Genomic DNA, 12,500 nt, shown 5'->3' on the forward strand with positions numbered 1-12,500 from the left:
TCGGGGGGACTTGCATTTTCTTTGAGCAAATAAAGTGCCTCTAAATTCTCCTTAGGCAGTAAAAACCAGCGCCGTGGAACAAGGCTAACAAATACGGGCGGGCAACCACTTTTTAAGTCTCTCTCTACATGCACACAGACACACACACACACACACACACACACACACACACCACCCCCAACTCATGTACATACATACACACACACACACACACACACACACACACACACACACACACACACACACACACACACACACACACACACACACACACACACACACACACACACACTTTCTCCTTTTTTTTCTTACTTTAGGTCCTGCCTTTACCCTTCCATCCTCCTCCCCCTTCCTTCTTTTTTTCCTGCTTCCACCAATTAATTAAGTCTTTCACAGGCATGTAATTAGAAACATTAGCCAGTCATAAAATTGCCACAACTCCTCTGAATTATGGGTGGGGCCCCGTTGCAATTTATTTGCCATTCTTTTTTCGGTCCTTTTTTTCAGTTCACGCCATCATGCCACCATGGGGTCCCTACTAACTTTAAGAGGTGTCATCCGTGTGCCTGAATGTTGGTTGCTGTTATCACAATAGGCCTACTAGTGACAACAATCCCAATGGTACTTTCAGCCATGATTGTGGGGACAATGCTCTCACACTGTTTTGCCTGCAGATGTTATGATTAGTTTTGTTTATTTAGTTTGATGTTTAATTTTATTTCTTAATAATCGATGTAATCAAGCAACTCATTGAGGACATGTGTTCTGATGACCTGAATTGCTTTACTTACAGTTGAGTCGCATCCAGCAGTTTCTGCTTTTCTATAGAGTCTAGTTAGGCATGCACGGTGATATACAGCATCAATAGCTATCATGTCACCAGCAGCTAGTTCAGCCAGTAGGTGCCTGTCACCAACCGCCTGAGCACAATCTTTTAATTTTCCATCCAAGGCAAGGGTGGCAGCCCTCCTTAGTTCCTTTGTTGCCCACCTCACCACACAGGGGCGGAGTGGCCCACCTTTTCTCACCGGGAGAATTTTCCCCTTGGCGGCCCTCTTTAAAAAAAACAAAAAAAAACAAACAAACAAAGAAAAGCGAACCAACACTGAAAAAAGAGGGAATGGCGGGTCTTTGAATTAACCTATATAAAGTAAATAGATGCAAAACAATTCATTAACATTCCTTGAGTAAACATGATTTCATCAAATAAGGATAATGTGTTCTTGGAGACTGCTGAATTTGCATGTTTCTAATGCTTTGAATGAACATGATTAAGTTGTGTCTGAGGTGGCCTCCAGTCCTGAGGTGGCGCTAGTGCACCACTTTCTAGACAAGAATAAGCCGGAAAGTTTCAAAGCCAGAGAGCCGTTCGTCTCAGTCAGCTCGGTACTCTTCAGTCTCATCTCGCTGGAATAGTGTTGTCATGTGTGAAGATCTACACGAAATTGAGTAAGTAACTGAAGTACTTTCATTTATTGTGGGCGATGTAGTACTGCTCTTGTGTCTTTTGTGTGTGGAAGCTGAGCCAAAGGTGAAGTTAGATTCTACTAAATTTACCCGCGCAGTGCTCTTTGCTTAGTAACAGGTGCACTGCAAACACATGCAGTTGGCTATGCATCATGTCAATTTCGAAAAGAATGGAAGATATGTACATTTAGGACATTCAAAGGATGTAGTAAAAACTGCTACTGTACAACAATCTAGCTGGTCATCTTCAGTCAATAGCTATATTTTGCGCGGGAGGGTCTGATCCGTTAATGGGGGAGGGGTGTTGGGGGTTATGCACAGCGAACCAGAACTTTATGGAACACGTTGCATGCTCACGATAACAGAGGGCTGGCGTTGTTTCGGTGTGTTCATTTTAAGCCAAGTATTCTATTTTAAAGTTTTCTTTTTTGACCCAACCCAGGTGTTTAATGCACACATGCACTTGTGGTCTTAACCGAAGATTAATCAAATGTAAGCTTTCCTGCACACGAAGTCAAAGAACAACCGACCTAGATGGAGTGCATATAAACTGAATTTAAACTTTGCACAGGGAATTGGATGAAACATGTGGGAATAGTATCCTATTTATTGAAGTGCATAGCACTTTTTTTTTACTTGCACTTATGGTGCAATGCAAAGCATGCACTGCCTTGTTATCTCGTTTTGCTTAGCATATATCTTCCTCTTTTAAGTGGAGCATTGTTTACAAGTAGCCTAGTTTACAGAATGCATGCTCCTCATTCAGGAATCCTGTGCTGTTTATACAGTAAATGCTTAACCTCACCAATTCCTTCTTTCTTTAAGGACTTCTGGCACAATGGCCTGCACTGTTCAAAGTCTGTAAGGTAAGACATTCAATGTGATTGTCTTTAAGGTTTTTATATTGTTTTGTGTGTGTGTGTGTGTGTGTGTGTGTGTGTGTGTGTGTGTGTGTGTGTGTGTGTGTGTGTGTGTGTGTGTGTGTGTGTGTGTGTGTGTGTGTGTGTGTGTGGCTTTTCCCTAATGTTTATGATTTGTCAATCCTTTGGGCTCTTTGTCTTTTCAGATCAGTGCTGAATTCAAAAGAATCACCTTCCCCTGCAATCCAAGCAACTGTTGCTGAATTGGCTGATGTAAGTTTCTGTCTTTTTCGCCTGTCTACTTGATGGTTCCTGAGCAGAAAGCCTTTTACTATTGAGTTACACCCCTGCGTGTTAAAACCCCATAGAGAGAATCATGACCTGCCTTAGTAGTCATGGTACCAGTACATTCATATGCATGTTTCTTTTGGTGGCAGTCAGCTTCCCAATGTTGATGCCATTCTTAGAATCCCAAAACAAATCAGTCCCACCACCATTTTTGACCGTAAACATGGGACTATTTTCTTTATACTTCTCCCTTGGCTACTATCACACATTCTTGAAACAATCTAAAGCAAATGTGTTCATCATGGTTTCATCGGAGACAAACAGACTTCAGATATGGATTGCTGGAACCATGTCCTCTGGTGTGATGACACCAACATGAACACATTTTTTCGGATGGTGTCAAGCATGTGTGGTGTTAACCAAGTGAGTAGTACAAAGTAAACTGTCCCATGCTCATGGTCAAGTAGTGGTAGTGGGACAGACATGGTTTTAGGCTGGATGCATGGCGTCAATATTGGAAAGAGAGTGTGATTTTTTTAAAAGTAGTGTATTTCCAGAACTCATTCTGCACAGGTTACAAATGTTCTCCTTTTTTATTCTTTGTTTCTTTCTTTCTTTCTTCATTTCATTAACTTGTACAAGATGCACCATTTCTGAGGACTTCTGGCACAGTGGCCTGCACTGTTCAAAGTTCGCAAGGTAAGACATTCAATTTGGACTGTCTTTAATGTTTTTATTTGTGAATTACAGCGTTTTATCTCCTTTCTTGAATGTGTGTGTGGCTTTCTCCTAATAAACTTTGCACAGGGAATTGGATGAAACATGTCAGAATAGTATCCTATTTATTGAAGTGCATAGCACTTTTTTTACTTGCACTTATGGTGCAATGCAAAGCATGCACTGCCTTGTTATCTCGTTTTACTTGGCCTATATCTTCCTCTTTTAAGTGGAGCATTGTTTACAAGTAGCCTAGTTTACAGAATGCAAGCTCCTCATTCAGGAATCCTGTGCTGTTTATAAAAGCTTAACCTCACCAATTCATTCTTTCTTTCTTTCTTTCTTTCTTTCTTTCTTTCTTTCTTTCTTTCTTTCTTTCTTTCTTTAAGGACTTCTGGCACAATGTCCTGCACTGTTCGAAGTCTGTAAGGTAAGACATTCAATGCTGATTGTCTTTAAGGTTTTTATATTGTGTGTGTGTGTGTGGCTTTTCCCTAATGTCAATCCTTTGGGCTCTTTATGTCTTTCCAGATCATTGCTGAATTCAAAAGAATCACCACTGTTCCCCTGCAATCCAAGCAACTGTTTCTGAATTGGCTGATGTAAGTTTCTGTCTTTTTCGCCTGTCTACTTGATGGTTCCTGAGCAGAAAGCCTTTTACTATTGAGTTGCACCCCTGCATGTTAAAACCCCATAGAGAGGATCATTATCTGCCTTAGTAGTCATGGTACCAGTACATTCATATGCATGTTTCTTTTGGTGGCAGTCAGCTTCCCAATGTTTATGCCATTCATAGAATCCCAAAACAAATCAGTCCCACCACCATTTTTGACCGTAAACATGGGACTATTTTCTTTATACTTCTCCCTTGGCTACTATCACACATGCTTGAAACAATCTAAAGCAAATTTGTTCATGGTTTCATCAGAGACAAACAGACTTCAGATATGGATTGCTGGAACCATGTCCTCTTGTCTGATGACACCAACATGATCACATTTTTTCGCATGGTGTCAAGCATGTGTGGTGTTAACCAAGTGAGTAGTACAAAGTAAACTGTCCCATGCTCATGGTCAAGTAGTGGTAGTGGGACAGACATGGTTTTAGGCTGGATGCATGGCGTCAATATTGGAAATCTGAATTTCACCAACATGTACCATGGCAATTGAAGCAGATCATGATACAGTCTGCGATTTTAAAGGTGCAGAGTGTGATTTTTAAGTAGTTTATTTCCAGAACTCATGCTGCACAGGTTACAAATGTTCTCCTTTTTTATTCTTTCTTTCTTTCTTTCTTTCTTTCTTTCTTTCTTTCTTTCTTTCTTTCTTTCTTTCTTTCTTTCTTTCTTTCTTTCTTTATTTCATTAAGTTGTACAAGACGCACCATTTCTGAGGACTTCTGGCACAGTGGCCTGCTCTGTTCAAAGTTCGCAAGGTAAGACATTCAATTTGGATTGTCTTTAATGTTTTTATTTGTGAATTACAGCGTTTTATCTCCTTTCTTGAATGCGTGCGTGGCTTTCTCCTAATGTTTATTATTTGATTGTTAAATCCTTTGGGCTCTTTATGTCTTTTCAGATCAGTGCTGAATTGAAAAGAATCACCACAGTCCCAGTGCAATGGCCTGCACTGTTCGAAGTCCACAAGGTAAAGCATTCACTTTGGCCACAACCCTACCCAGTGCACCTTAACAACTTGACTCCTGCTTTAAATTAGCTGTTACCTGAATGGGGGTGACTAAATATTCCAGTGGTATAAGGAGCTGCTTCTCGAATTTTTATATCTAAATTTTGTCGTACTCTGACCAGTGAATATTAGATTATTGCTTAGTACTAGAATTGGAGTTATCTGAGACAAGATGATCTGATCTGAGAAGTGCTGATGACTACCTCCCTGGTGTTCCCACGCTCAGTGTGGAGTGTGACACTAGTTTGTATGCATTGTGCTATGCTCAACATGACATTGAGAGGCTTCAGTTGAAAGTGAGCAAGCTATCCCACGGTTTCGTTATTTCAATACACTTGCTACACAATCAATGTGCAGCTAAACAAAAAGAAATATTAATATCTTCTATGTAGAAACAAAATGAGCACTACAATGAAGGGTATAATATCTGAGAGCACTTTGTTGACACATGTTTTTCGCTCTGATGGGGGGTGGAATCAGAGTCGACAACGTGCACCAGCTGTGTTACGCTTTTCATTATATTGCCCGTTGTATGTCTGCCTAGAATATTGAAGGTTTATTTTTAATCATCTTAAGTTATCAGGGAAACTTATTGAGATGGGGGAAAACTGTAAGAACTTCTTATTTCAGCCCCTTGACAGACGAGCCCTGCATGCCATATTACTGCACGCATGCACAAACGCCAGGGAGGTTCTCAATTCATCTCAGATCAGAGAATATCAGACAGCAGAGAAATGCAGTAGACTTTTCCTTCAAAATCTCCTCGCAAGGAACAGTATATACCGTACCTGTACATGCATAATGAAACTTGATCTTCTCTTAATTGAGACGAGCTGACCCTTCCATCTCTGTGCTCTGAAACACCTTAAACAGAGGATTGGCATCACTGGTTGTCTACTACAAACTCCTTGTAGGTCCCAGCCAAGGAGACACAGTAGACCTGGGGTGTTGTTCCATATGAGTGAGCTTTTTCATTGGCCTGGGCCCACTGGTATTCCTGTGACACACCAAGTTTCATGTCAAAGTCTTGTCATGCTATGCAATCATCTTGCAGGCCACATAAAATTACTTCATGGGTAACAATTGGCCCTGGGTTTGAGTTTGACATCCCTGCAGAATGAAGGCAACTACACAGCTTTGGTTCTGGTATTTGACAACCTCAGGCCAATTCACACCAGCGTTAAATCATCATCCAGGTCCCACATCAGAATTAGAACTGAGGAAATCTTGACAGTGGAACAGAGGACATGCTTTGGACTTTGCAGTAACCTACTGTCCAGCTTAATGTTGATTTATTTGTTAATTCAAATGGCTTGGTTAATTTGTGTTTATTTACTTTTGTCTGTGTTGAATAGGTCATGGATGAAGTTGCCGTAGACGAAGCAATTGAAGACATCACTATTGGAATCTGCTCTGACAGAAGATTGGGCATCCCAACCTTTGGACATTGTCAGTTTTAGTGTATGTCAGTCACACACGTGACACCCAATCGGAAAGGACTTTTTTTCAGCAACTAAAAAACAGCAGTTATTTTTGTTTCTTTAAGTGAAATGTACCTTTTTTCTAGAGATCTATTTGCTTGTATGCCCTTCCAGCTCCTTGCTGGTTTTAAGAATAGCACTTGAGTGTGCATATGTTTTGTACATACTGTGTTGATTTTGACCCAAACTAAAGACAAACAAAATACCAAGACTAGACTTAAATAAGACTGGGTAATAACACAAATGTGGTCACCAAAGAGGACAACCGAATGAATGGTGGACTGCCAGATGCACGCGCACATGCATACGTGCACATGCATACACTATACGCGCAAGAGCGCACACACGCACACCTACAAGTGTGGACTAATGCACTTTATGTAGAGAACTGTATGTAGAGTGAATTTAATTTGTGTCCGATGTGTTCACATGAATGATAATCCAGCCAGAGAGCACTTTTTCACAGCAACCAAACAAAGTATTTTCTTAAAGGTGCACTGTGTAGGATGGTGACCAGAGTAGGCAACTATGCTGCACATTGAAATGGTGCTGCCTATTACCAACTGTGTCCTTTTCATGAATATTTACTTAGTAATGAACGAAAATGTATTAGTATGACCAAAGGTCAGTAAGTTTACTAAAAATCTGTATTTCTAGAAATTCAAAATGACAGCCAGTGGAGAAGATTCCTCTCTTTCCCCCTCCCCCTTTCATGTATGGAAAGAGCAATTTCCCCAGTCATAACGACAACTTAAAGTTTGGTGGTGGTAAATATTCATGAAAAATGCAACATTTGTGCATGGGCAGCATGAAATCTCAAAATAAAGTACTAAAAATAATACACAGTGCACCTTTAAAGCGAATTGGACTTTCTTTTTGTTCACAGACCATGCTCGTTGTATTTCCTGCTTGTTGATTGGTCAAAGAGTAGCAGTTATTTGTGACTGTGCTTATGTTTTGTATATCTGTGTGCATTTTACATGCGAACAGTGAAAGTCAATACATTTAATCACAGAATTCTGACTCTTTTTGTTTTTGTTTGCACATGCCTGTACATCAAATTGTGATCTGCAATGCATTTGTATAGCCTAGACCTAATATGTTTACCATATGTTTTTTTTATTTATTTATTTATTTATTTTTTGGGGGGGGGGTGGATTGAGACTAAAGAATCATGTTACTGAAATGTAGCTGTATGCATGATTTAGGTGATTCCATCACCTTCAATAAACATGAAAAAAATACTTTCAAACTATGTCAAAGTTTTGTGTTTTTCCAACATATTTTCTGCTTAATGGAATACCAATTAATTGTTTAGGATGAAAGTGATTTCATCACCTCTGATTTAGGTGAAAAAAACATTTTGTGACTATTTTAAAAAATCACATTGTTCCAACACATTTTTATGATGCTGGAACATGAATAAGTTGTGTTAGGTTGAGGTGATCCAATCACCTCCGTTTAAGGTGATAAAATCACTTAAACCTTACACAATAAAAATAGGGGAAGAAATCATGTTGACCTTACACAATTGGATTGTGTGGGACCGATGTACACATTTAAATCATGTAAATCCAACGAATATTTTCTTTCAGTGAACATGGTTTCCTAACCAAAAGACAAAAGCCACGAAATCTGCAGTCGTACTACATGTGAACATTAGTGTAGTCAAAATATCAACCTGAATTGGAGAATTTAGCCTACACCTTGATGAAATGCACAGCCAGTGGTGTAGTCTATGTAAAACGCAGGTATACGCACCCATTTCAAAATGTCAGGGATTGCAGTATACCCACTTAAAATGGATTGATCCATTATTTACAATAGCACAAATGTATACAGTACACATAAAAAAATGCTCAAATATACAGTATACCCACTTCAAAAAGTAGACTACACCACTGGAGCCATCATCACAGTCCAAAGCATTCATAGGCCTACTAGGTTAGGCTACATCACGCTACTGTTCCATGCAAATGTGCACTCCACTGTCATTTTGACAGTTTGAAATTGAAATATCGTTTAAGGAAGACGGATGAGCATGGGCACAAAGTTTTGAGTGTGGGGATTTTTAGAAGAGTAGGCTTGCAAAATATAGTATAGTAGCCTATAGTTTACAAAAAGTCTGTCTACATTGTGCAATAAACCCACCATGCAGCAAATAAGCCAAACCTAGCTACTTCAAAGCACAACCATAAGTCAACAAAATGTATAACCAAACGGTGTAGGCCTACCTTAAAACGCTGTCTTCGTCGCAGCAAATGTCTTTGTTTCTTGCAATTACATTTTAATCCACAGTTTAGGCTACACACCCAGCACTGCTCACATCAGAATCTTCTTGTGTGGTAATTATTTTGTTCCATTTCTTCAGACATTACATAGGCTACATCCTAAATGTGCCATATATAAATGTATGTTTGATATACCATTATTTTCGACTGTAATGAGATATACCTCTAGTTCTAACAATGCCATCAAAACATGTACAACGTGTTTTCCTGCTTAGCTGCAGTTCACTTCCTTACCACTTGGTGGAGTATGTTCGTAACCCAAGTCAATAACCACAGAGCAAGAGAATCTGGAGTGGCAGACTGTAAACTGTAACAGTCATGTGGAAATCGGAAAATAAATCACAACTGACTAATATTTCCGTTCCTTGGTAACCAATCTAAATATCACAGGTTCTTGAAATACTGAAAACGAAACTATGTTACTAAGATCTAGTAAACTTCCGCGATCTACGGTGTATGAACATTATCAGTAGAGAAGGGGTGTGGCCAATTTACTGTTTGACACCGTCACTGAGGTATTGCGGTCGGGTAAACGGTATATATACCGTTGAATCAACTTCCATATAATCAAGAGTTGATTCGTAGCTAGTTTACATTAGGTTCGACGCTGGTCCAATTGAGAATTTAATTCGGCTGAATACTTTGGGGCCGGCTGAGAACATGATACGGCCGTTGTAAAATAATTCGCGGCCGCGGCCCACCGGGACAAGTCCCCGATCTCCCGATTGCCACTCCGCGCCTGTCACCACAGAAGAAACACTGTGTATTTAATGGCTCACATGATGATGATGTGGTTGAAGCCTGTTTGGACTCGTCACTCATGCGCCGTGTTTTTACTGGGCTGACAGGCTCTGCATGTTTTTTCTTTTTCTTGCTCTTTCACCAAGCTTTTACATACAACAGATGCTGTCTAACCCAGTAAATGAGTAGTGGACATGGAAAAGCATAAAAGGGGGCCCCTTTAACTAACAAACATTTTTGAAGGAAGAGATAAGTAAAGTTACTCTGATGAAAGAATTTATTTTGTGTGAAATGTCCTTATTGACTTCAAATGTTCATGTTATGGGTAAACCATTCTTTTGCTTTACTTGAGACATACTTTATTGAATTCCATACCGTAATGTATGAATGCAATATGCTTTTGGCACACGTTTTTCTAATATATATTTTTTAATATATATTTTTTTCTAATATATGTTACCGCCAGTTATCATTTTATGGGTAAACTGTTGTTTTTCTTTACTCAAGACATATTTTACTGGATTCCTTGACCCAAAAAATGTATACTTTGACACCAAGTTTGTCATCATAGCGATAACAGAAGCAAAGTTATAGACTCTATAGGGACTTTTTGATGCATTGGCGGCCATTTTGACGCTAAGCTATGAGTTTTAATCACTATTGTAACTGTGAACATAGTTGTTGTTGTCCTAGTACTCTCTACAATGCAGTAATTGAACACTTTTTTGATATGTATTTAATTATTAGTAACGTATGAACGCAATGTGCTTTTGGGACACGTTTTTCTGCAAAAAATCACACATTTTACCTCCAATTATCATTTTATGGATAAACTGTTGTTTTTCTTTACTCAAAACATATTTTATTGGATTCCTTGACCCCAAAAATGTATACTTTGACACCATGTTTGTCATCATAGGGATAACAGAAGCAAAGTTATAGACTCTATAGAGAATTTTCGATGCATTGGCGGCCATTTTGGAAAAGCGTGTTTATTTCCGAAAAAAAAGTGATCTCACTTGTGTCTTTGGATACATTTATTTGTATGATCCTAAGGTACTTCCATGCCAAAGGGGACCTTTGCATCATGACTTGAAGTCAAAGGCCTATATTTTGGGCTTAACCTCTCTACTATACAGGGACATGAACAATATACATTTATGAGCTATGTACAATCACAGTGAAGACGCGTTATACCAAATTCAACAACTACCACTACAAATACATCCAAATTCAGCTTTTGTCCATCTCTAGTTCCCATTGCCAGGTAAAGGTCAACTGTGGACACAACACAAAATATTATCAAACACACGTGCACACACACACACACACACACACACACACACACACACACACACACACACACACACACACACACACACACACACACACACACACACACACACACACACACACACACACACACACACACACACACACTCACTTTTGTGCAGACAGTACATAAAGATACAGTATCATCACACACCATCACCTCCACTAACTGTCAAACACATTGATAGGTGCTCTCATCGTACCAGCCATCCCCCCTAGACATAGAAGGCACTTGATCTGAATTACCTGTGGATGTGATGGTGCTCATCATTGTGCTGCCTTAAAGAGGAGATAATACCAAACTCTGATTGCAAGCTTTTATTTTTTTTAAAAGCTTGGGGGTTGGGATTTGGCTTTAGGCTGTGGACTGACTGAGAAATCCCATGCTGTCCCTCTTGTGACACAGAAGATTAAACAGCCGGCGAAGAAGTGACAAATCCTCTCCTTGGTCGAGCGGGCGGGCGGCTCTGGTGTCACTGCCTACTGTCTCCCATGGTACTCCATCGGAGAGTGGGGGGGAGCAGGAAACAAGAAGTGACTGGTATTAAGTCTATTTATGTTTTGGTGTGCGCCATGAAAAGGTTAAAGGGACTCATTGGATGGTGGGTGTGCTGTGGTGTGGTGTTCTGTGGTGGTGGTGGTGGGCGGGGAGCTGGAGAGAATGACTGCAAGCAGAGAAGCTAATCATAGGCTTTTGTATCGGTGGTGAGGGCTTTCCTGACCTCCATGATAACCATATTCTCTCTCTCTCCCTCTCCCTCTCTCTCTCTCTCTCTCTCCCAACGACCCACGAGGATGGTGAAGAGCTGGGGAGAGGAGAGATGCAACATGGAGAGTGGTGGTGCTGTTGCATTGTGTTGTGAGCTGTGGTGGTGGCGTTGTTGGGTTTTTCTTTGCAGGCGATATTGATTCGGGTCCTTGCGTATTGAAACCAGATATTGATTTTTCTTTCTTTATTTGGAAAAAAAAATAGGGGGGTAAGAAAAAAAGTGCATCGTCCGAGCCAAAAGGGAGATTTCTTTGGGGATTTGGCGGAAAAGAAAAGCTGAAATGAACATCCCGTGGAACATTTTCTCCAGCGGATTTGTTACAGAAGGGGCGGTAATTGAATTCTGCGTCCAGACTCTGGCCACCGTATCTGGGGCTTGGCTGGCTGGCTTGGCTGGGGGAGGAGAGAGAGAATAGACCCGTCTGCCATGGGCACAGTTCACCAGTTATTGTTGCCTCAGAGGAGCAAAGGGCAAGGATTTTCTTTTTTCTTTTTTCTTTTTCTTTTCCTTTTTGGTTTGATGTTGTGATTGCTCTTGGTGTTGTTGGTGCAGACCACGTTGCTTCACTGAGACTGTACTGCAGCTCCTGATCCTATTGGTTTGAATGGATACCGTAGCTTGTATGCGCTTGTCATGAAATGATGATGCAAATGACCGGGCTTTGTGGAAGAGACAAGTGACAGTGATGACACAGCCATCATGTGATGGTGTGATAACATCCAACGACATCCATACACACTATACATGAGCATGAGCATGCGCGTGCAAACACACACACACACACACACACACACACACACGCACACACACGCACACACACGCGCACACACACACACACACACACACACACACACACACACACACACAC

The 12,500-nt window shown here is 40.4% G+C and overlaps 1 long non-coding RNA gene across 1 annotated transcript; it reads left to right on the plus strand.

Annotated features, from left to right (window-relative positions):
- The first annotated feature begins 3,888 nt into the window (after nt 1-3,888).
- Nucleotides 3,889-6,818, plus strand: LOC134453464 (uncharacterized). Its single transcript, XR_010035614.1, has 4 exons — nt 3,889-3,934; nt 4,701-4,766; nt 4,910-4,978; nt 6,373-6,818. It is a non-coding gene; the product is annotated as an uncharacterized LOC134453464 (long non-coding RNA).
- The last annotated feature ends 5,682 nt before the right edge of the window (nt 6,819-12,500 follow it).

The sequence above is a fragment of the Engraulis encrasicolus genome, chromosome 8 (assembly GCF_034702125.1).
Source record: "Engraulis encrasicolus isolate BLACKSEA-1 chromosome 8, IST_EnEncr_1.0, whole genome shotgun sequence".
NCBI classification, from domain to species: domain Eukaryota; kingdom Metazoa; phylum Chordata; class Actinopteri; order Clupeiformes; family Engraulidae; genus Engraulis; species Engraulis encrasicolus.